This window comes from Manis javanica, chromosome 3, assembly GCF_040802235.1.
Source record: "Manis javanica isolate MJ-LG chromosome 3, MJ_LKY, whole genome shotgun sequence".
Classification (NCBI taxonomy): Eukaryota; Metazoa; Chordata; class Mammalia; order Pholidota; family Manidae; genus Manis; species Manis javanica.
The window spans coordinates 152,441,728-152,467,255 of NC_133158.1; the positions used below are offsets into that span (position 1 = coordinate 152,441,728).

General features: G+C 40.8%; 1 pseudogene; it reads left to right on the forward strand.

Moving 5' to 3' along the window:
- Positions 1-18,291: 18,291 nt before the first annotated feature.
- Positions 18,292-25,213, forward strand: LOC140848214 (coiled-coil domain-containing protein 127-like; annotated as a pseudogene).
- Positions 25,214-25,528: the final 315 nt, after the last annotated feature.

Genomic DNA, 25,528 nt, shown 5'->3' on the forward strand with positions numbered 1-25,528 from the left:
TTCATCTCGGCACAAAAGTAGAAGTCTCAGTGTACCATTACATTGTCTAAACACTAAACTAATATTAATTTCTAGACCAAACACACTGAGCTAAGATTTCGATCAGGATAAAAAGGCTTGTCCAAAAGTATCTCCAACTGCTTACCCATCACAAACCAATGGATAATAAGAAGTATTTAGAATCTGGGTATACATAAGCTTTGCACGGAGGAGTCCAGGATTTTATTATAAACAGGCTACATTCCTTCAACTCTAAGTCAAAATGTGTTTACAACTAAGAAGAGAGGAGTATTTGTACAGGTAGGAGCAGACGAAGATAATAGCGCCGGGCACATGGCAGATGGTAGAAAAATACTTGTTAAATAGCTCTGTTGATTATTTGTGGTTGAATAAAATAAAACAAACCTATGTTTTTCCTATTTACTATTCCTTAGATAACAGGGGATTTGAGAAGCAATTCTTACCAGATTACCTCTTTTTCTTTATAGAAGATTCTGTACAAACACCTCGGACAGATGACTGCTATGAAATTATTCTTTTTTAAATTTAGGTATTACTGATACACAATCTTATGAAGGTTCCACATAAGCAACATTGTGGTTTCAACATTCACCCATATTATCAAGTCCCCCCCAACACCCATTACAATCACTGTCCATCAGCATAGTAAGATGCTATAGAGTTATTACTTGTCTTCTCCGTGCTGTACTGCCTTCCCCATGACCTACCTATATCGTGAGTGCTAATTATAGTGACCCTTAATCCCCTTTTCCCTCCCGCCCCACCCACCCTCTCCAAACCTTTTCCTTTGGTAACCTCTCGTTCTTGGAGTCTGTGAGTCTGCTACTGTTGTGTTTCTTCAGTTTTGCTTCATTGTTATACTTCAAAAATGAGGGAAATCATTTGGTACTTGTATTTCTCCACCTGGCTCATTTCACCGAGTATAATACCTTCCAGCTCCAACCATGTTGTTTCAAATGATAGGATTGTTTTCTTCTCATGGCTGAATAGTTCTCAATTGTGTATATGTACCACATCTTCTTTATTCATCTACTGATGGACACTTAGGTTGCTTCCACATCTTAGCTATTGTAAATAGTGTTGCAATAAACATAGGGGTGCATATGTCTTTTTGAAACAGGGTAAATGCCTTTCTTCAGGTAAATGCCTAGAAGTGGAATTCCTGGGTCAAGTGGTATTTCTAGTTTTAGTTTTTTGAGGAACCTCCATATTGCTTTCCACAAAGGTTGAACTAATTCTTAGTTCCAGCAGCAGTGTCAGAAGGTTCCCCTTTCTCCACATCCTTGCCAGCAATTGTTGTTCCTTGTCTTTGGAAGTTGTCTATGCTAACTGATGTGCGGTGATATCTCATGTGGTTTTAATTTGCATTTCCCTGATGATTACCAATACGGAGCATCTTTTCATATGCCTGTAGGCCATTTGAATTTCTTCTTTGGAGAAGTGTCTGTTCAGATCCTCCACCCATTTATTCATTGGGTTATTTGTTTTCTGGGTGTTAAGGTGTGTGAGTTCTTTATATATTTTGGGTGTTAACCTCTTATCAGATAAGTCACTTATGAAGATATTCTCCCTAACTGTAGGATGCCTTTTGTTCTGCTGATGGTATCCTTTGCTGCACAGAAACTTTTTAGATTGATGTAGTCTCATTCATTCATTTCCACTTTTGTTTCCCTTGCCTGAGGAGATGTGTCCAGGAAAAAGTTGCTCATATTTATATTCAAGAGATTTTTGCCTATGTTTTTTTCTAAGAGTTTTATGGATTTGTGACTTACATCAGGACTTTGAACATTTTGAGTTTACTTTTGTGTATGGAGTTAGACAATAATCCAGTTTCATTCTCTTACATGTAGCTGTTCAGTTTGCCAACACCAGTTGTTGAAGAGGCTCTCATTTTCGCATTGTATATCCATGGCTCTTTTATCATACATTAATTGGCGATATATGTGTGGGTTTATATCTGGGCTCTCTATTCTGTTCCATTGATCTATGGGTCTGTTCCTGTGCCAGTATGAAATTGTCTTGATTACTGTGGCTTTATTGTAAAGCTTGAAGTTAGGGAGCATTATACCCCTGCTAAGGTCTTCCTTCTCAGGATTGCTTTGGCTATTTGGGGTCTTTTGTGGTTCCATATGAATTTTAGAACAATTTGTCCTGGTTCACTGAAGAATGCTGTTAGTATTTTGATAAGGATTGCATTAAATCTGTAGATTGCTTTAGGCAGGATGGCCATTTTGACAATATTAATTCTTCCTATCCATGAGCACAGGATGTATTTCCATCAGTTGGTGTCTTCTTTAATTTCCCTCATAAGTTTCTTATAGTTTTCAGGGTACAGGTCTTTCACCTCTTGGTTAGGTTTATTCCTAGGTATTTTATTCTTTTTGATGAAATTGTAAATGGAGTTGTTTTTCTGATTTCTCTTTCTGCTTGTTCATCATTATTACAGAGGAATGCAACAGATTTCTGTGTACTGATTTTGTATTCTGCAACTTTGCTGAATTCAGTTATTAGTTCTGGTAGTTTTGGAGTGGATTCTTTAGCATTTTTTATGTACAATTCATGTCATCTGCAAATAGTGACAGTTTAATGTCTTTCCTATTAATCTGGACACTTTTTATTCTTTGTGTTGTCTGATTGCCATGGCTAGGAACTCTGTTACTGTGCTGAATAAAAGTGCTGAGAGAGGGCATCTTTGTCTTGTTCCCAATCTTAGAGGAGAAGCTTTCAGCTTTTTGCTGATAAGTATGATGTTGGCTGGGGGTATGTTGTATATGGCATTTAATATATTGAGGTACTTGTCCCCATACCTATTTTTGTTGAGAGTTTTTATCTTGAATGGATGTCGAATTTTGTCAAATGCTTTTCCAGTGTCTTGTGAGATGATCATGTGATTTTTGTCCTTTTTTTTGTTGTGGTGGTGTATGATGTTGATGGATTTTTTATTACTGTACCATCCTTGAATCCCTGGAATGAGTCCCACCTGATCATGATAAATGATCTTTTTAATATATTTTTTAATTCAGTTTGTAATATTTTGTTGAATATTTTTGCATCTATGTTCATCAGGGATATTGGTCTGTACTTTTCTTTTTTTCGTGGTGTCTTTGCCTAGTTTTGGTATTGGAGGAATGCTGCCCTCATAGAATGAGTTTGGAAGTATTCCCTCCTCTTCTACTTTTTGAAAAACGTTAAGGAGTATGGGTGTTAGGTCTTCACTAAATGTGTGATAAAATTCAGTGGTGAAGCCATGTGGTCTGGATGCTTTGTTCTTAGGTAGTTTTTTGATTACCAATTCAATTTCATTGCTGGTATTTGGTCTGTCAGATTTTCTGTTTCTTCCTGGGTCAGTCTTAGGAGGTGTATTTTTCTAAAAGTTCCAATGTGTTAGCATATGATTTTTCATAGTATTCTCTAATAATTCTTTGTATTTCAGTGGTGTCTGTATAGTGATTTTTCCTTTCTCACTTCTGATTCTGTTTATGCATGTAGACTCTTTTTTCTTGCTAAGTCTGGCTAGAGGTTTATCTGTTTTGTTTATTTTCTCGAGGAACCAGTTCCTGGTTTCATTGATTCTATTTTTTTATTCCTCTCAATTTTATTTATTTCTTCTTTGTCCTTTATTATGTCCTTCCTTATACTGATTTTGGTCTTCATTTGTTCCCATTTTTCTAGTTTCATTAATTGTAATTTAGACTTTTCTTTTGGGATTGTCCTTCTTCCTTGAGGTAAGCCTGTATTGCAATATACTTTCCTCTTAGATCTGCCTTTGCTGCATCCCACAGGTTTTAGGGTGTTGAGCTATTGTTTTCGCTTGTCTCCATATATTGCTTGATATCTGTTTTTACTTGGTCTTTAATCCACTGATGATTTAGGAGCATGTAGTTAAGCCTCCATGTGTTTGTGGGCTTTTTTGTTCTCTTTGCATTGTCTATATCTAGTTTCATACTTTTGTGGTCTGAGAAATTGGTGGGCACAATCAATCTCTTTGAATTTATTGAGGCTTTTTTGGTGGTCTAGTGTGTGATATTTCCTGGAAAATATTCCATGTACACGTGAGAAGAATGTGTATTCTGCTGCTTTTGGATGGAATGTTCTGTAGATGTCTGTTAGGTCCATCTGTTCTAAAGTGTTGTTCAATGCCTCTGTGTTCTCACTTATTTTATGTCTGGTTGATCTGTCCTTTGGTGTTGTGATGTGTTGAAGTCTCCTAAAATGAATGCATTGCATTCTATTTACCCCTTCAATTCTGTTAGTATTTATTTCACATATTTAGGTGCTCCTCTATTGGGTGCATAGATATTTATAATGGTTATATACTCTTGTTGCCTGGCCCCTTTATCATTATGTAATGTCCTTCTTTATCTCTTGTTACTTTCTTTGTTTTGAAGTCTATTTTGTTGGATACAAGTACTGCAACACCTGCTTTTTTCTCCCCATTATTTATATGAAATATCCTTTCCATCCATTCACTTTTAGTCTGTGTAGGTCTTTGAGTTTGAAGTGACTCTTATAGACAGCATATAGTTGGGTCTTGTTTTTCTTATCCATTCTGTAACTCTATGTCTTTTGACTGGTACATTGAGTCCATTTACATTTAGAGTGATTATTGATAGATATATACTTATTGCCATTGCAGGCTGTAGATTTGTGGTTGGTTCCAGGGCAGCTTCCTTATTATCTAACAATCTAACTTAACATGTTTATCATGCTATTTCAAATACAATCTAACAGTTCTTTTTTCTTTTCTCCATTCTTCTTCTTCATCCTCCAATCTATATTAGGTGTCATATTCTATATTCTATATTTATCCCTTGACTGACATTATGGATAGTAGATTTAATTTTGCATGTGCTTAGTAACTAGTTGGTCTACTTCATTTACTACAGTTTCATTTTCTCTGGTGAGAGCTATTTAGCCTTAGGGGCACTTCTATCTATAGCACTCCCTTTAAAATATACTGTTGAAGAATTTGTGGGAGGTAAATTCCCTCAACTTTTCCTTATCTGGAAATTGTTTAATCCCTCCTTTAAATTTTAATGATTGTCTTGTGGGAAGAGTATTCTTGGTTGGAGGCCCTTCTGTTTTACTGTATTAAATATATCATGCCACTCCCTTCTGACCTGTAAGGTTTCTGCTGAGAAGTCTGCTGATATCCTGATGGACTTTCCTCTACACATGATCTTTTTTCTCTGTCTGGTTGCTTTTAATGCTCTCTCTTGTGCTTTATCTTTTCCATTTTATTTACATTTCTTGGTGTTGTCTTCCTAGGGTTCCTAGGACATTTGGGTAAAATTACAGTATTTTCAGAATCCCTCGCCTGGCTTTTGTGCATCTCCACATCAATAGGTGTTTCCAAGGGGTTGAAAAAAGTAGTCCATTTCCACACTGGTAGGTAATTACAAGGGTGAGAGAGGGCATATCTGGACCAGAGAGGACGGGTGGGGCCTTTTCTTCTGCAGCTGGGTCATAAGACACACAGTAGAGCAGAAATGGATGACTGCTTCTAAGCAATAAATGGGTTTTCTACCACTTTATTTCTCCCTTTGACTCATTTCAGTTTTGAAGATACTTTGCCCTGGGATTTTTCCCCAGAGTTACAGACATCTCTGTGCTTCCATGACTTAAGAGACTATTTCCTTCCCCAGATTGGGGAAGTTTTCCACGTTGTTCCTCAAAGAGACTTTCCATCCCTTTTTCTCTCCCTTCTTATTCTGGTACCCATATAATATGACTATTGTTCTGTTTGGACTGGTTGTATAGCTCTCTTACTGTTCTTCTATTTTTAGAGATTCTTTTTTCTCTCTGTACCTCAGCTTTGTTTTCCTGTTCTCTAATTTCTATTTCTTTTACCACCTCCTCTACCTCATCTAATCTACTTTTAAATCCCTCCATTGTATGTTTCACTTCAGATACTGTAGTTTTCAAAGTTTTTATGGCTTTCTTGAAGTCCTCTCTGAGATCTTGAATATTTTTCTATAGCTCCATGAGCAATTTTATGATTTTTATTTTGAAATCTTTATCAAGAAGAATGGAGTTTTTAGTTTCATTCAGCCCTCTTTCTGACATGGGAATTTTTGTTTGTACAAATTTTTTTGCTGTTTCATTTTTCTAGTGATTCTTATGGAATAACAACTTTGGGTAAGTAGCACACTCTAGTGCCCAGAAGTTCTAGTCTCTGGTGCTGTCAAGCATCTGGAACAATGGCGGAGGTTGCAGGCAAGCGATGCCAGCACCTGCCCGGAGAAAAGAGCTCTTTCCTGCTTCCTGGCTGCAGTGCCTTTCTCCACTGCCAGGTGTAGTGGGTTGATTGTGCAGGGATGAGCCTCTGAATTATGCCTCTGTAGCTGCCATCTACAGGGCCACACTCCTGCTTGCCTGGTGCAATGGCGGGGACAGCAGGTGTGCTGATGATGCCTGCTAGGAGGAAGGAGAAGCAGGCTGCATATCATGGTGGGGCACCTTGAAGCTACATTGCTAGCCAGAGGTAGATCTTCTGAAGCTCCTGAAAGTTCCCAGCCTGTGGGGTTGAGTGTGCCAGTAGGATTTTGTCCACCTGTCCTTTTTCCTGAGCAGCCATCTCTGTGTAATCCTTGTCCCATTAGCACCCCTCTTGCTGTTTGGAAGTCTTTCAAAGTGCCCACCTTTCTCTTGTCCTGGAGTGGCCATTTGTGGTACCTGTTCTCTATAAGCAGCTGGAATCTCAGTCTCTCCAAGTAGTCTGCCTGTCTTTGCTTTCCAACCCCACTAATCTCTGTGTAATGTAGGTTCATGCTCCTGGAGCAGATCTCCAGGGCTGGGGTTTAGCAGTCAGTCCTGGGCTTCTACTCCATCCCCACTCCATTTTTCTTCCTCCCACCTTTGAGTTTGGGTCGGGGGAGAACTTGGGTCCTGACAGATCACCGCTTTCCTACTTTATCCTTTACTATAAGGTCTTCTCTTTTCCCTAGTTGTAGGCAGTCTGTTCTGCAGTTTTCAGGTCACTCTTTCTGGATTAGTTGTATTTGTTGTATTTTTGTGTTATTTATGGTTTTGGGAGGAGGTTTCTGCCTCACTTCTCACACCACCATCATTTTCCTCCCTCCAAGGGGGCCAGTTTTTGAACCAACAACTTGGAGCTTCTGCCCCTCCTTGCCCACCAGGGGCTTACAGCAGCGGCTCTAGAGCGTGTCTAGAATCTCCCACTTCTTTTTAGTCATGTTACTTGCTGGGATCCCCCAGTCATTATTGGGCCTGAAATTATTCTTTATGAAAACAAATTGCTGCATATAGAAGCTACAGAGTAGAATGTTACTTGAATTATTAAGAATACACATACACATAAGCATTACATATATAACTCATAAGTTCACCTTGCATATATTAAGGAGAAAATGAGAAGTCAAAGAGTGCCCAAAGTGTGGGGGAGTAGATCCAGAGTTGAAAGAAGAATTTTTGACTGGGAGACTCTATGAACATTCAGGGAAGAGAGGACTCCTCTCCTGGGGAGGCTTCTAGAGTTGAAACAGTTATCTGAGGCAACTGCACAATATCTCATGATTTTTCCCAGTTGAGGAGATAAGATTTTGATCAGCAAAGTGCCTGCTGTTACTCTCAATTGTGCCTGCCTTAAGATGAAGCAACTTTATATGGACCCCTTCCTCTTCAGAATTCTCTAGGAAGCTCCTCACGCCTGTCTTATCACCCTAGGGCATTCATTTCTCAGCCACCTCTCCAACAGCTCAAAGCCAAGAGGGGATAATTCATCTTCCCCACTCTGCTGCCTTCTGCCATCTTTGATCTCATAATGGAGAGAATGAGGGATCTAAAATACCATTTAGAGCTCCTGATGTAATTTTTAGTTTGTCTATAAACAGTCTTACAGTAAAATAATCTGTCAGGGAGAAAATCTAAAAAAAGTACAATACACTTTTGACACTCAAATCAGAGAGTCTGCTTATAGCTTTTTCAGAGTGAGTCCAGAATGGTTTTTCTTTCCCCCAAGGCAACACAGCTTAGTGCCAAGAGAGAACTTCTTAGCCCATGATTTCTCCCACAAAAGAAAGTGAGAACACATGAGTGACTGCCTGCTTTCCCCAGCTGTGTAGAACTTTGCTAAAGTTCCCATTTCTTTCTTGCCCCACCCAGAATGACAATTCATAAGCTGTGTGACTGGGGTGCAGTGAGTATCTGGGAGAACAGCAGCAGGACTCAGAATGGAACACAGCAGTGAGAGGTAGATGCTACTAACTGCTTTGCAGACTCCATCAGGAAGCCTACCTTTAAGCCTCTGGGATTACCTCTCCTGCAGATCCCCCCCAGTAGCCCATAGGCTCCTCCAAAACTCCACATGCTTACCAGCCCTTACACAACCCTTGACCAGCTCCCTATGAGCTCCCATGGTAGTGAGAGTGCCTCTGCGTACAGTGCTGGGCTTGCTCAGGAAGCCGATCAACCCTGCGGGACTGGAGGAAAGCCCACAAACCTGAGCACACTGCACCAACCAAGAGAAAGCAAACAGGTTGTCAGCCTCTTGCCTGGCTTTGCAGGATTCATAGAAGGGAAGTAATCTTGAGAATTCCTCCTCAAAAGGGAACAAGAAGTGGAGAGCAGGCATATCCATTTAAAAGGTCCAAGAAAGCCTCAGAATCCTTAATGGGAAGTACAAAATAGGGGTTTTGTATGAGATCAAAGTTAAGTTGTTATCAGCTTAAAATAGACTGTTTTATATAAGTTCATGGTAACCACAAAGCAAAAACCTACAGCAGAAACAAAAGATAAACGCAAGGGAGTCAAAGCGTATCACTACAAAAAAACATCAATTCACAAAAGAAGAAACTGAGAGAGGAAAAAAGGAATAAGGAAACTACAGAACATCCAGAAAACAGCTCATAAAATGACACTAATAAGTATTTACCTATCAAGAACTACTTCAAATGTAAATGGATTAAACTGTCTAATCCAAAGGCATAGAGTGGCTAAATGGATTGAAAAAAGAAGACACCAGTATATGTTTATTGCCTGCAACAGACGCAGTTCAGCTTTAAGGACACACAAATGGGAGAATGGAGACCAAAAGTAGCTGAATGGATGTCAGAAAAAAGAGACCTTAAGCCAAAAAGTGTAACAGGAGACAAAAAAGGTTGTTATATAATGATAGTGGTATTAATTCATCAAGAGGATGTAACAACTCTAAATATACATGCACCCATCCAAACACCTAAATATAGTAAGCAAATACTAATAGTTCTGAACGGAGAAATGGACAATAAGACAATAATAGTTGGAGACTTTAAAATCCTACTTCCAACTATGGATAGATCATCCAGACAGAAAAATCATTGAGACGTTAGACTTGAACTATACTTTGAACCAAATGGACCTAGCAGACATATACAGAGCATTCCATCTATAAGCAACAGAATAGACTTTCTTCTCAAGCACACAAGGAACACGTTCTGGGACTGATCATATATGTTATATCATAAAACCAGTCTTAGCAAATGTAAGACTGAAATTATACCAAATGCCTTTTCAAGAAGACTTTTATCACACCACAATGATATGAAACTAGAATGCAAGAAGAGGAAAACTGGAAAATTTTTAAATATGTGGAAATTAAACAACATGCTATTGAACAGCAATGGGTCAAAGAAGAACACAAAAAGGAAATCAAAAAACATCTTAAAACAAATAAAAATGAAAACACACATACCAAAACTTATGGGATGCAGGAATAGCAGTTCTAATAGGTAAGGGTATAGTGAAAAATACCTACATTAAGAAAGAAGAAAGATCTCAAACAACTTCAACACCTCAAAGAACTAAAAGAAAGAACATACTAAATCCAAAATTAAGAAAAAGAAGAAAACAACAATTTGCAGAAATGCAAATGCATGGCGTTCTCTCCCCTTGAAAGCAAGAATAATAATTTTAAAGGCTTTAGAATATGGAAAATAGATGCAGATATGAGAACAATTACTGCTGTAGAGGAACTTGCACAGTTGATCAAAAAACTATGTATAGAGTAGAAGTTAAAAAAAAACTGTTCTAATATGGAAGAACCTGTCTCCAAAGCAACTAGCTGAGTGACCTGGATTTTCTTTTCCTTTTCACATACAGTTTGCTTGTCAGTAAAATATCATACCATGGTCAGTATTATAAAGAATTGCACACAGATTCTCTGAACATAAAACCAACACATGAATGAAAACAAACTCTGAGAAAGAACTTAACAGAGCATGTGACCTAGCCCTCACTTATATTCACATCTTCAGGTTGCAATATTAGTGTTTTCCTTTATGATAGAGAAGAAAGGGCAAGAAGGAGGGAGGGAAGAATTACAGAAGAATGAAAGAAGTAATATGTTTGCAACTGACAATTTTGTGGACACATTTAATATTCAGGAAACCTATTTTATTCCCTGTTCTACAGTTACCTCTGATATCAACCAGCCAGGACTTAATATTTTTAATTCATCCTTTCTTACTTTAAAATAATTTTTTCCCCATGGATAGGGCTGAGAATTACCTATAAAGCCTTATAAAATGCAGATGCTCAGAATCCACCCAGGATTACTCAATCTCCAAAATGAGGAATCAAACATTTGTATATATTTCTTAAAGGAAATGTAAAACCACAGGGCATTCAGATATACATCGTGATTAAAAATCCAGTGCTGCTAAAAATCCGAAGAAAATGAAGTGTAAAAGGATAACATATAAGAAAATTCAGCAATGGAACTGAGTATGAAATTAATTTATAGAAATTTTTTTAAATTCGTGTATAAAAAACTAGTTAAAATATAATGTTAGAAATTAGCCCCAAATAAAATATCAGCACAAATACATAAAACATCTAGGAATAAAATTGAATAGAACCCCACAAGAATTCTCTGGAAGAAACTTTAAAAAGCTCCTGAGGGAATCAAAAGAAGATGGAAACAAATGGAAAGTTCATGTACTTGGGAAGGAAGATTCAGCATTATAAAAATGTTTATAAATAAACAAGCTGATTCTAAAGTTCGTATAGAAAAATAACAAAGAAAATCGCTTAACAAATTTCTGAAAAAAATATTGATGCACTATCAGTTTTTCATAATTCAAAGCATATTATAAAACTGTAATGATAAAGCCAATGCACGAATGTTGTAAAGCTACAATAAAAAGCATATAAGTAGCTATAATAATAAAAACAGCAAGAAAAGAAAATCCAGTAACAGATGGATCACATAGGTATTTGGTATATAATACAAGTGGCATTTCAAATCAATGAAGAAAATATATTTTTTCAATAAATGTTGTCATTATCAATAACAAACATTTAAACCTATTAGATGAAAACATGAAGAATAAACTTGAAGAAAAGAATTTCTTTTTAAGTGTAACACAAAACCCAGAAGCCAAATAAAAATTTAATAAACTCAATTACTGAAAAACTTTGTCAAGGCCAAGAAAAAGTCTACAGAGGCAAAATAACAATGGAAAAATATTTACAACTCATGTTACAGACAATGTACTGACTTCATTAATACATAATAAACTATCATAAATCAGTAGGAAAGGGTCAATAAACCAAATGAAATTTCAGCAAAGCCTATGAACATGTTGTACCAGCAGAAAAAAAATTAATAAAGTATAACTTCATACAGCTTAAACCACAGGCAACTAGAGAGTTTTCTCTTGTCAGATTGGCAAAGATCACAGTTTGGTTTGGTTTGGTTTGTTCTGGTTTTTTAAAAAAGAAACAAAAACACTAGTAAGAGTGTGGAAAAATAAGCATTTCCACATATTACCAGACTGGTAATTGAAACTGTTTCTGAGGAGGGTGATTTACCAATAAAATTGAAATTAGTGCTGTGCACACCCTTTGACTCAGAAAAGCCACTTCTATAAATATAACCTGATACATATTGGGAACTGATACATGCAAAAGGTATTCACTTTAGCATTGTTTATAAGATTAAAAGATTGAAAACTACCTAAGTGTCTTTTACTAAGTGTCTAGGTAAAAAAAAAGCTGTGGATAAAAATCTATGCAGTGGAAAGTTGGCCACTATTTAAAAAGATAATATGTGTCTCTGCACTGTTGTAGTGAAAAATCAAGGTGTGGAGAGCACTGTTTATTCTGCTAATGTATTTTCACATGGCATATACCCATGTTTGTATGTGCAATGGACCATCTCCACTAAAATATACATGAAAGTGGTACTTGTGATTTCCTCTTAGGAAGAGGATTAGGCAGCTACAGAAAAAGCATGAGAAGGAGAGATACAGGTAATTGTATATGGATTTGAGCATTTTTATAAACTTCATTTTTCAGAATGAGTCAGAACACACAAATGCAGCCTTCTGCCTGAGGATTTACCAGTTTGTTTTTCAGACACAGTGCCTTTAAGGGGAAGAGAGCCAAGACCCAAGGCAGAGTTGTCCAGGGAATGCCAGATTGGCTTTTGCTCAAACAGTCTTGAGTTACACACACTGTGCTACTGTGCCTGACTGGCTCCAGTAGTGCCTGGCCTTCTTTCAGCTCTCCAGGCTGAAAGGCCTTCCAATGTTCCTGGCCATTCGATTGCATTAAGCAGGCATGTACAGACTCCCTAAATCAGTTTACTTACTCCCTTCAGGGACAGCTTCGTTCTTATCTGCATTCATAAAGGACACAAGCAGTATTTTATTCCACCATCAGCTTGGGTTTCTAATGAGCATCCCTTTGACCTAGCACCGGCTCAGTCTCCCACCTTCCGCTCGCACCCCTTGCATCTACAACTTAGGTAGCCACATCTGGCAGGCAATCTCCTCCCCACCCCTCAATTTAGTTACTAGCCCTGTCACAGCCTCCTCTTACCTAGAGACACATATCCACTTTTCAGTTCAAAAGAGTCATTCTAGTGAGATTAACAGACATCATAGTATCTTGAAAACACTGAGGCATTTATTCTAAAACTATTTATTGAATATTATTTAGTAGATATATTGATAGATAACAAGAATACAATGATAAACAAAACTGGCAGTCTTTGTCCTCCTGTGTCCTATACATTCTGGGGCAGGAGACAATACACATTGAAGTGAAATAGATAAAAGAATTTCTGAAGGACAAGTAATAGAAAATGTGATTAAAAAATATCATGACTGGAATGGGTCAAATTACTTTCAGATAGGATGGTCAGGAAAAAATCCTCTAAGAGGTGACATCTAAGCTGAAACTTAGTAAATGAGAATGCTCAAAATGTGTGAAGACCTAGGAGCAGAATGTCCAGGCTTAGCAAGTTGAAGGCCTTAAATGGAAAGGAGTTTGATTTCTTCTAGGAACCATCTCAGCCATGTGACTGGAACATACTGTGCAAAAGAATGAAGGTCAAAAATTACACTGGAAAGGCAGGTGGGAGGCTAGACACCAAGAACCTTTCCACCACAGTAAAGACATCAATGTGGGTATTAGTGAAATAGGAATCCACTGAAAAATTTTAAGCAGGGTGATGATATATGCAATATAGACAGTGGATGAAGAGGTAGAAGGGGTGGGAGGTAGAAGAGAGGCAGTGAAGTCAGAAGTCTCCTACAGTGGCAGGATGACAGACAGAATAACACACAAGGACTTGGCGAGAGAGTTGAAAGGGAAAAGGACAAAGAGTGAATTTTAAAACCTTTTCAAGACCAAGAGAATTCATCGTTACCTAGAATACTGGGGCAAGGAGGAAGAAAAGGACTATGATTTGTGGCTTCTGGCCTGAATGGCAGCATGGAAGTTAGTGCTTTCCTGATAGGAGAAAGAGCAAAATACAAAAGGATAGACAATCCAGAGTTTAAGATGCTTTGAAATAACCTGGCAGAGATGTACAGTAGGCATTTGACTATAATAGCCAACAGTCATTGATGACTCAGTGGACTCCAGACCCAAGAGCTTTATTTGTTGTTATGGACTGAATGCTTATGTCCCTCCAAAAATGTATATGCTGAAATCCTGATCCTTAATATAATGGTATTGGGAAGCAACGACTTCAGGAAGTGGATAGACCATGAAAGGAGAGCTCTCAGTAAGGACACTAGTGCCCTTACAGGAAACATGCAAGCTTGCCCTCCTCCTCTGGTCTCCTCCATGTGAGGACACAGTAAGAAGGCTGCCGCCTGTAAGCCAGGGAGGGGACCCTCGCCACATAATGAATCTCCCTGTACCTCAGTCTGCATTTCCCAACCCCCAAAAGATGTACCTTTCACTACACTGTGAGAAAGAAATGTTTCTTGCTTAAGTCACGCAGTCTGTGGCATTCTGTTATAGCGGCCCAAACTGACAAAGACATATGTATTAACTAATTCAGGTCTTATAACAGCCCCTTTTGCTTTTTATCATTATGAAACCCATTTTCTGCATTCATTCATTTAAGTCTCATAAAGAAAACTTACAAGTTTTGTACTATTATTAAATCCACTTCTCACATGAGAAAACTGAAGCATGTGGAGGTTAAGATAGTTCCCCTAGCACTGATGAGGAGCAGAGCCAGGGTTGCTAAACTGAGCTTAGAGGTCTGCGACAGAGAAATCCACTGTGGTGTCAGTTGATGGATGGTATATACAGCCATGGAAATGGATGACACAATCTTAGGAGAGCAGGTCATGAAAGGAGAATGCAAGCCCCAGGGAATGCTAACATGCTGAGGTAACTTAGAGGGGTTGGATCCAGAATTGACAAAGGAAGAAAGACCAAAATGTGGGAAGGAATCCCAGAGATCTGGTGCCCTGCTGCCCTGTCCGTTCCACTGGGAGTGTGTTCAGAATGGGTCAGCTTTGTTTCAAGTTTCCAGGAGAAGGAAAAAGTCAGATAAAGAGGAAAGGCAAGGGAAAGAAATGCACAAAAACATGTACTCAGATCAAATATGCTTCTCATAATGGGAGAGAGGGAAGGGGTGCAATATCAGTCTCAAGTAATGAGTAAAAGTATTTTTCTGAGAAAAACTTGTGTATCTAGCATAGATCTAGCAGCCATATATCTCCAGATATGGTTGAACATATGGGGACAACTGCATTGAAGAGTAGTCCAACACCTTCAAAGCACAACATGGCCATCATCACATGGGGATGAATGTGAGCTCCTTGAAGGAAAGTGTTTCCCTTCTATCCACAGAACCTGGAACAGGGTAGACACTCAAAAAGGGTTTGATTCACTAAAGATAACCCAAGAAGATATGTTTAGCAGTTAAGTCATTTTGAGGGGAAAAAATATTTTCCTTTTGTTTTTAATGTCACTGGTTCTGCAAAGGTTGCAGTCTCCAAGTTAGAATAGTTTTACAATGTTTTCTTCCCTTGTCTTTGCCCAGTGCTATTCCAGTCAAATAAATAAATCTTCAGTTCTGCCCACACTGCTTGAGCCACTGGGTTTAGGTCTTATTTACACAGCAGAGTTCAGCCTTTGAAAGCATTGTACTACACCATATAGTAATAAATGTTTGACATTTAGGAAGCCAATGTGTAGACCTGTACAATTCTGATTTGTAAGGGAAAAATACAGATTTTCAACTTTAACAGCTTAACTAAATTCAAGATGTGTAGTGAACTACAGAGAAAGAGACATTTCTTTTTTAGAAAGAGTCTATTTATAAACCACAAAGAAGTGTAGAAATGCTCACAATATCCTTTAAATGGAAATTTTGAGCCTCTAAGAGAGTGCCATCTTTTATGTTTCTAAAGTACAGAAACATTTTACTGATTTTCTACAAAATGTTTTCATTTGTCTCGAGAAACTTGGATTTTTAACTTCTCCTTTCCTAAAAAGTGATGGGAAAAATGTTTAACACAAGACTACTAAGAATTTTGCAAAAGACTTTCTCTACAAATGTTTAGAGAATTCCCCTATGTCATTTACATTGGTAGAATTTGATACTTTTTTTTTGGCATTGAGGGTAAAAAGGAAGTGGCAGAATAGAGAAAACCAATGAAAACAAATAGACTGAATCTCTGCTTAGCCCATCTTCACAGTGTCAGGTTGAGATGAAAGCCCCACCAGAATCCCCAAGAGCCCAGTGTCTGCATGGGCCCTCAGTACACTGCATGTGCTCAAGAGGAGAGAAATAAAATAAATATTTAAGAATAGAAAAATGTGTATTTTGTCATTTTTTTCCTAAAATAATGATTCTGTGAATAGTGAAGACAGCAAAGAAAGATTTTCCTACTCCTCTCCTTAAGGCCCACTGAAATATCAAAACACAAAAAAAAGAGAGGGGAAGCCAAGATGGCGGCATGAGTAGAGCAGCAGAAATGTCCTCCCAAAAGCACATATATTTTTGAAAATACAGCAAATACAACTAATCCTAAAAGTGAGACCAGAAGACACAGGACAACAGCCAGACTACATCCACACCTGTGAGAAACCAGCACCTCGTGAAGGGGGTAAGATTCAAGGCGTGGCCTGGTGGGACCTGAGCGCTCCTCCCCTCAGCTCCTGGCAGGAGGAGAGGAGTCAGAGCAGGGAGGGAGAGGGAGCCCAGGACTGCTAAACACCCAGTCCTAGCCATCTGCACCAGAGCGCAGACACACAGTGCATGCATGGGGTGCTGGAAACCAGAGAAACTGGACAGAAAGAACTGCGAGTGGGTCCCTGCAGCTGGCACCCCTGGGACAAAGAAGAGCAAGTGCTTTTTGAAAGTCTTAAAGGGATAGGGACCCCACAGCTGGATGGAAGCATCCAGGGACACTTAACTGAGCAGCTGGGAATCCCAGGGAACTCCGAACACCCTAACCCCCTGGACAGCAGGGCAGCTTGGAGGCCCCTCACAGAGATAAACAGCCTCCTGGCCATTTTCCCTCTGACACAGCTCCGCAATATCAGAGTAGCAGCCTGAGGCAGGCCACACCAACAGCAACCATGGAGCTAAACTCCATAGCAGCCAGGCAAGAATCAGAAGCCCTGTCTGCACAAAGCTGCCCAGCACAAGCTGCTAGAGGTCACTGTTCTCCCAGGAGAGGAAGACCACAAACTGGCATGAAGGGACGTTCTCCCAGCCATCACTTGCGCCAGCTCTGCAAACTATCTCTATTGCCATGAAAAGGCAAAAGAATTTGATACAGACCAAAATCACAACCCCTGAGAAGGAGATAGACCTAACCAGTCTTCCTGAAAAACAATTCAAAATAAAAATCATAAACATGCTGATGGAGCTGCAGAGAAATATACAAGAGCTAAGGGATGACGTCTGGAGGAAGATTACAGAAGTGAAACAAACACTGGAAGGATTTATAAGCAGAATGGATAAGATGCAAGAGGCCATTGATGGAATAGAAACCAGAGAATAGGAATGCATAGACGCTGACCCAGAAAGATATAAAAGGATCTCCAGGAATGAAACAATATTAAGAGAACTGTGTGACCAATCCAAAAAGAACAGTAGCCGCATTATAGGGGTACCAGAAGAAGAAGAGAGAGAAAAAGGGAAAGAAAGTGTCTTTGAATAAATAATTGTTGGAAACTTCCCCAAACTGGGGGAGGCAATAGTTGCTCAGACTATGGAAGCACACAGAAATCCCAACAGAAGGGACCCAAAGAGGACAACACCAAGACTGTAATTACTGCCAACCTGTAATTACTTCATATGCATCAATTAATCTAATCTTCACAGTACATTTATGAAGTAGATAGTATCATTATCTTCATTATATCAATATGGAAATCAGACATGGAAAGTTTAAGTAACTTGCCCAAGATGAAGCCTTGGTTTGAACCTGGCAGTTGGGCTAGTTGGGTTCTGTTTTTAACCAGTAAGCCAGCGGTCCTCAAAGGGTGGACCACCTGCAAATGTGTGAGATTTCCAAATTGGTGGATACATCAGAGCTACTGCCTCAGAAGCTGGGGAGGAGAGCTTTAGGAATTTGTGTTTTATCAAACCCTCCAGAGCACCTGGATGCCGGCTCGATTTGAGAACCATGGCAACATCTCAGCCCTATACACCATTCTCTGAAGCAGCCAGTGTTTTCACATCTTCCTATTTATGGATTTTTACCTACAACCGTACTTTTAAACATTTTCATAAGAGAACATATCTCATTCTACTTGCATCTCAGTTATGTGAGGCATGTCTCTGTCCTGACTGCAGTGTGAGTTGCTTTTGTCTTAAGGCATTGTTTATTTCTGCTTTGAATCCCATAAGGCTTGCCCTGTACAATACTCAGGTGGAACTGAACAAAAGTTTTTGTGAATTAAAAAGGGATTCACGTGAGCCTGTAGATGATACACTTGTGACAAATATATTTTATTCCTATTGTGTGCTTAATAGTTTTGTTATTTGCCTCAAGGTGTATCTCCATGAATAACCTAAATGACCCCCCAAATTGGAATATCGGCCTAATTCCAGGGCTGATGGGGGTGAAGGAAGCAGATGGAATTATGCCTTGTTGGTGCCAATGCTGGGATTGGCTGCTTTTCGTAAGTTATCATTTTCCTAATAATTGTGTTTTCTGGGTTGAAAGTAGGGAGTCCAAAGACCTTGGAAATGGACCCTGACAGATGAAAGTGTATATCCTAGTTTTGTCTCATAACAGTTTGTTTTGGGCAAATTACTTAAGCCTCTGAGCTTGTTTCCCCTGTCCAGGGCAGGTAGCATCATGATTACCTCGATGCATTGTGAGGGTGAATAAGATAATATATTCAGAGGCATTCTATGGAGTGGGTGTCAACAACTGTTAGCACCCTGTCGAGGCTTCACTGCCCTAAGGGGCTCCCTTGCTCCAATTGCTTTTGTAAGGACAGATGGAGAAGAATAAAATGGACAAGAAAGAAAGCCAGTCTTGGATGTCTGTTTAATGTTTAGAAAATCAGTCTTTGGGAGACTTCATCCATGACACCTCTGCTCATCTTGGCCAGATATCCTCACCATTTTGACTGTGTTCTACTTCGGGAAATTACTGGCCACAAGTCAGTTGTAATTATCCCCACTACATGATACATTTCCTAATATTCAGGAGTTGTATCCCACATCCCATGCTTCTGGGCTGGCACTTAAGCATGTGAGGAACTGAGGTATTGAATCGAAGAAGCTGCCCTCTGTTTGCATTGGCACTTGCTGTGGACTGGGTTTCTCAGGTCAGCAGGGTTTCATACGGGATGTGGAAGCCATCAAGAGTGGCATTTATCAACTACTCTTTTGTCTGCCTTTACTTCTAGACTATTCCTGGACCAGCTAGGAGGCTAGTCGATGCCCGTATTTTGTAATATAACTTCTTAACTATGTAATGACACATTTTTGGAGAATTCTTATAAGATTGCAAAGTTAAAACTTTTCTTCAATCACATTACCTAAGCAAGATAATCAGGAAGAAAAAAAATACTTCACCTTTCTCAGGATCAGAAAGCATCATTTCAAAAGTCCAAGAAGGCAAGAACATCAGAAGCAAAGGTTACTGAGGAAGGCTATAAAGCTGGAGATAGGTCTGAAAACAGACGGAAAGTGGGAGTCACCTCGGGGCCTCTGACGACTACAGGAGTCAGTGCGATTCTAAGCCTTCAGCTCACTCACCAGGTTCCTCACCTTTCTGACTTTTAAGCGGTGTTTTGCAAGGTGGCAGGCTCCTGAGCTTCTAAATGGCAGTGTCCTCAGGGCCGGATTTGGGTCTGCAGGCCCTGTGAAGATCACTGAGCCATGATCCGCCTGCTGTTGTCAGCTGGCCTGGGAGGTGATGTTTAATATTTAAGGAGGAGCCAGAATGTTTCCCAGAGTGGCTGCAGGGTTTTAGCTCTCTCTAGCAGTGTGAGTGATCTAGTTTCTTGGTATCCTTGCTGGTATTTGTTGTGGTCATTATTTTTATTTTGTGGTTTTATTTTACCCATTCTTCTGTGGCTTCAATTTGCATTTCCCTGATGGCTAAAGATTGGAGCAGCTTTTCACATACTTGACATCAGTCTGTCCTCTGCACGGAATGTCCGTTCTGGTCTGTCAGCTGTCTTCTGATAGGATTGTTGGGTTGTGAGAGCTGGACTCTGGTCTGTGAACATCGAGTCTGTACCTTGTCTCTTCATTCCATTAATGGAATCTCTCACAGGACAATGGTTCTAATATTGGTGAAGTCCAGTTTATCAGTTTTCCCTTTTAAGGATCATGCAGGTCTGGGAATTCTTTGCCTAGCCCTACATCTTCAAGACTCCCCCCTGTTTCTTCTTAAAGTTTTAGTTTTACATTTTGCATTAAAGTCCATGATCCATTTTGAATTAATTTCTGTTTAGCTTAGAAAACTTAGGTTTTATTCCATCCTTCCCAATCTGTTTACTTTCTATTTCCTTTTCTTGCTTTCCTGCACTGGCTGGAACTTCCACCACTCTTAAATAGTTCCTGATGTGAGAGTAAAAGAATTCAGTCTTTTCACCATCAAGTACAGCATTAGCTGTGGGTTTTCATAGATGCCTTTATCAAGGCAAGGACATTCCCTTCCCTTCCTCTTTCTCTGAGTTTTTATCATGAATGGGTGTTGAGTTTTGTCTTTATGTCAGTTGATATGATCATGTGCTTTTTGTTCTTTAGGCCACTAATGTGTTGGATTATATCAATTGACTTTTGAGTGTAGAACCAGCCTTGTGTGTTTTGAATAATTCCCACTTGATCATGCAATATAATTTTTCTTAAATATTGTAGAATATATTTACCAGTGTCTGGCTAAGAATGTCTTGTCCATGTTTATAAGGGACATGCTGAGTAGTTTATCACTTTAACCAGCTTCTCTCTCTTCCCACACCTATTGTGGATCCTTAAGAATTTTTCGGTTATTGTATTTTTCAGTTCTGATATTTCTGTTTAGTTTTTCATGTCTTCTATTTCATTTCTGAAACTTTCTATTTCTTTGTTTAGACATCTTATGGCTGCTTTAAACTTTTATCGGATGATAATGTCTTTTGTCATCTCAGTATTGGTATCTACTGATTATATTTGTTTAATTCAATTTGAGATATTCCGGATTCTTGTTTGATGGAAACCTGGGCATTTTGAGTATTATGCTGTGACATTCTGGCTCTACTCAATCTTTTCCAGGCTGGTTTCTTTGACGGTGCTCATCAGGGGAAAGGTGTGGCTGCCTCCTTCCTGCAGGCAGGGATGGAAGGTCATGCTTCCCACTTGGCCTTCAGCCTACTGGCCCCAGGAAGAAGGCCCAAGCAGGAGGCCTTCTGCCCCATTACCCAGGCCTCCACCGGGGCTCTCCCAGGTGGCTGGAGAGCCGAAAGGTGGGCACATCTTTTTGCCACATCCCACACAGCTTCCTCTGCCACCACCCCAGGGGGGACCAGGAGGGTTCCCCTAGCCTTTGCCCACACAAGGGTTGTGGTGATACAGTTGTCTGCTAACAGTCTGGCATGAGTAGAGTGGTCATTGTCTAAACATTTTTTGTCTTACAGGGGCCCCTTTCCTAGTCCTTTGGCAGAGAGATTTTTGTTGGGCTTTTACAAGAAAATCTGCACCCATTGGCGCTTAAGTATCAAGTTTTATCTAGAGGCAAAACAGAGTCCCAGGGAACACTCCCAGGTGTTTGTGGGTTCCAGAGTCCCCCTGTCTCCCTTTCATAGTCAGCTGCTTGTTGTGCACAGACGTCCAGTGGCTGTTTTCAGCAGAATGAATAAGGAGAGGACTTCTGCTGTCCCAGAAGTGGGAGCCCCAGCTCTCTTTTCTCTGCCTTTTGAAACTAAGGCTCCAGAAAGTTGTGTCTGTCTAAAGTTGTAAGGCAAGAGTGTTCTAGCTAAGACCCAGAATTGAGGATTTTTGGACTGACATGTTACTAACTCTGACCCTCCCTGGTGATCTCCACCCGGCATGTCTTCCTGGAGACCTACTGATTAAGGGCACCCCCCCAGAACTCCTGGTGACTACAGCCTGTGCCATGTGGTCCAGGGTACCCTGTGTCTGCACCACTTGACGTGTGTCGGTACAGGACCTGAATGAGACTGCTCCTACTCCAGCACAGGAGGTGGCCCTGCCCATGTCCCTCCTTCAACTCTGACCCTCTGCTTACACCAGAGTGGTGTCAGGTCCAATTTCACTTCCTTATAAGCATCTGTGGGGGCTTTCCCAGTGACTGGCCCAGCTCCTCTGGCAGCTGTCTGCTGTCTGCACAGGCATGTGATCTGCTCAGTTGTACTTACTCCTCCTGCGCAGAGGGAGCATTCCTCCCGGGTCACACTTGGCCATCCGGACTCTGTTCACATCCACCTACTTATGAAGCCTTCCATGAACCCACCCCAAACTGCACTGGCTCTTCTTTCCTCTCTCCACCTCGCATTTTGCCCACCTTTCCATGCCTGTCGGTTATACCAAGCTGCTCCTTTACAGATCAGCTCCCCTGCTGTGGCCTCTGGCAGAAGGACAGGCCTGAGTAGCAACTGAAATGGGGCTGAGAGCTGTTTTAAGCTGGGAGATAAGTGTGGTTTTAGGCCCAGGGAACCAGCAATGTTGGTGCAGGTGGGAAAAGCTTTTGGACATGTGGAGGTTCTGCTGCCTCATGGTGTGATAGTTGATGTTGGGACTTGGTTGGAGTGCCAAGGGACCTGGGCAAGGGACACCAAAAGGAGGGAGGGGACCAGGAAGGCTGTAGGCACTCCAGTGGTTCCCAGGGGTGGGAGAGCAGCATGGGGGCAGCCTGGCTGTGTGTGACAGCCTGCACAGGTGACCCCTCAGAGCTGGACTGCCACCCTTGGTGGCCTGGAGACCTTGGGCTTTGAAGACTTGCTGCACAGTCCTGTCTTCAAGAGATGAGTCCATGCAGGTCATGTGTCCTGCACAGGCTGAACCTGCGATTGTGAGGAATCAGTATTGGGTACGTGGCCCTGACGTTAGTGCTGGGACTGGGACTGACAATTGTGCTGGGCTTGGGCATGTGGCACTGGTTCTGAATGTGCTGGTTTCCTGCACCAGAAAGTGTCACCTGTCACCACAGTGGCTTCTGTTTTATACTGAAGCACCTGAAACTTTGATGTGCAATAGTGCTGGGAGAGGAGGTGTTTCTGTGCAGAACTGGCACCTCCTTCTCCTCAGACCCGGAGCACAGCAGATGGCCAAGGCCTGGCTGCTGCTGTGCGGTGGGGCCGAGTGGAGACTGCCCACTCCAGCCTCTGCTCACTCTCTGTCCCAGGGTGATCTCGTTTGTGGCAAGGCAGCCAAACCATGTCTTGAGGTTGAATTTCTTACTCCACCCCACTTGTGTACCCTATCAGACTTCAGCTGCTTACTAGTGATCATCGGTAATGGAACACATTTTGAAATGTATTCAGTTCTGAAATAACTTGGCCAATAATATTTGAAGCATGCGTATGTGTGGAGACCAGCTCCACAAACCAGCTGAACTTGAGAGGAGTGTATGAAGAGCTTAAAGGAAACACAGAGAAAGATACAAAAAAGACACTGAAACCAAAGCTGGGATTAGGAGGTTCACTGCCTGGTGATGGCAAATGGGTATTGCAGTTTTATTTCTGAGCACAGGCTCACAAAGATGCACTTACAGGCTAATCTCATATCTGGTGTTGTCACTTCTGCTTCTGGTGATAGAACTTCCTGTTATAGTACTTTGTGGTGCCCAGATGTCACTTCTGGAGTGACATCACTTCCAGGGTGATATTGCTTCCAGCCCTCCACACCCATGTTAATTTTTAAACCTCGCCAATAGCATGTGGAGCATTGTGGCCAGAGGGGGCATTTGGTGTAGGTTTGAGAGCACAAGCAAACTGGTAGTCCTTAGCCATGGAAATTCAGGCAACGGAGGAATCCCTGGATGCAGTCTTGTCAGACTAGTCTCTTGGGAGCTCTTACCTGATTTTAAGATAAGAACTTGGCATATTATGTGATTTCATACAAAATATTATATTTTTCATACCTCTCAGCAGAAGCAGACGTGCCTAAGACTTCATTGAAATGCTGCCCTTAGCATTATATTTTCTTTGAATAAAGATCAGAGAACATCAGCTCTGATGTTTTGTTATGTGTGCTTTTCTCCCCCAATTTCTTCATGTCAGGTTGGATTTGGTCTAGGGAGTCCCAGAAAGAAATAGAGAAAGAGAGAGAAGCATACTACTGTAGGACAACTGCTTTCCAGCGGGACCTCGAGGCCAAGTACCATGTCATTATGTCTGAAAATCGGTGTGCAGTTCCTCAGTTGTCTTTGGAACTTGAAAAGGAACAAAATAGGACAGCCAGCTACCGGTAAGCCCTCATCTCTCAGGGGCGCAAGGTGGTAGAAGAAAAGAAGCTTCTGGAACAGGAATGGGCTCTGGTCATGTGAGAAAAGAGACAGCTGCAGCCCTTGGGAAGTGCCTACCTGAGTTACCTGGAGAAGGAAGACGACTGGCAGAGAAGAGCCAGGCTTCTGCTGAAAGAGTTTGAAGATGCTCTTATGGAACAACAGAGCATCTACTGCACCCTGATTATCCCTCAAAGCAAGTGGCTGGGGATAGAGAAAAGCTTGCTGGTCCGTGAGGCCTCTGACCCGGTTGCTGCTGACCTGGAAATGATGACTGGCCTGGCTGACATATTTCAGCATGATACGCACTGTGGTGATGTCTGGAATACCAACAGATGCCAGAATGGGAGACTCACGTGGCTGTACCTCAAATATTGGGAGCTGATGGTCCAACTGAAGATGTTTGAGAGAGTAGAGAGGGCCCTACTGGAGAAGTGAGGTGAGAGCTATATAAAGCTGCTTCTTGTGACTACAGGTCACTCCGGGGTGCCCCACGCTTTCCCTCTTCCTCCTGCCCTGCTGCCTGTGTTGTGGCCTTGTGAGCATAGAGCCACCTGCCCTCTGAGCAGGATGTCACAGCCTCAGGACACAGGGTGTCCCCCTTGATCCTCTCTGCTGTTAAGGATGCATTTCCCAGAAGCATTTTTTAAGCCATCAGAATTTTACTGAGTGGAACAGTATAATGTCCTATTTTAGCTCTATGGTAAATTGTTTTTAAAAAAAGTCAAATACAGATCTTCACTGTTAAAGTAATATTCTGTTTTCATCACCCCCTAAATTGTTTTCTCCTCAAATTGTTTCTCTCTCCTAAAATTACATTTAGCTTTTGTCAGTAATGGTTAAAACTGCCTAACAGATGACAATAGAAAGTATCAAGGATTTTTATTGTTTTGAAGAGCTTTCCCTGCAAAGGGGAAAAAATGTGTTTCTAGTATTGATACCCTAGTGTTTTTGGAATTTGGCTTGTGTCTGTATTCACTAGGCAGATAGTATTTATTAGCAGTGACAATAAAAAAGCATTGCCATTTAAAAGTATCAGTGCTTTTTATGTGTGTCATTTTTTATTATTTGCAAAATGTTATTACATAAATCTGAATTCTTACCACAAACTAAAAGGTAGGCAGGCCCCTGTGGCCCCATTGTTCATGAAGCTGCTGTGAATCGGGCTTTACTGTGCTTTACATCCTAGTCCTGGCCTTAGGCAGTCGGTACAGATTGCTACTACCCTCGGGTCAGGGGCCCCCCAGCCCACTCTTCAGCTGGATGACGTGCTGGGAAGTCTCGGAGGGTCAGTTGCTCCACAGCTAATGTGTGTTATGTGGGAAGGTCCAAAG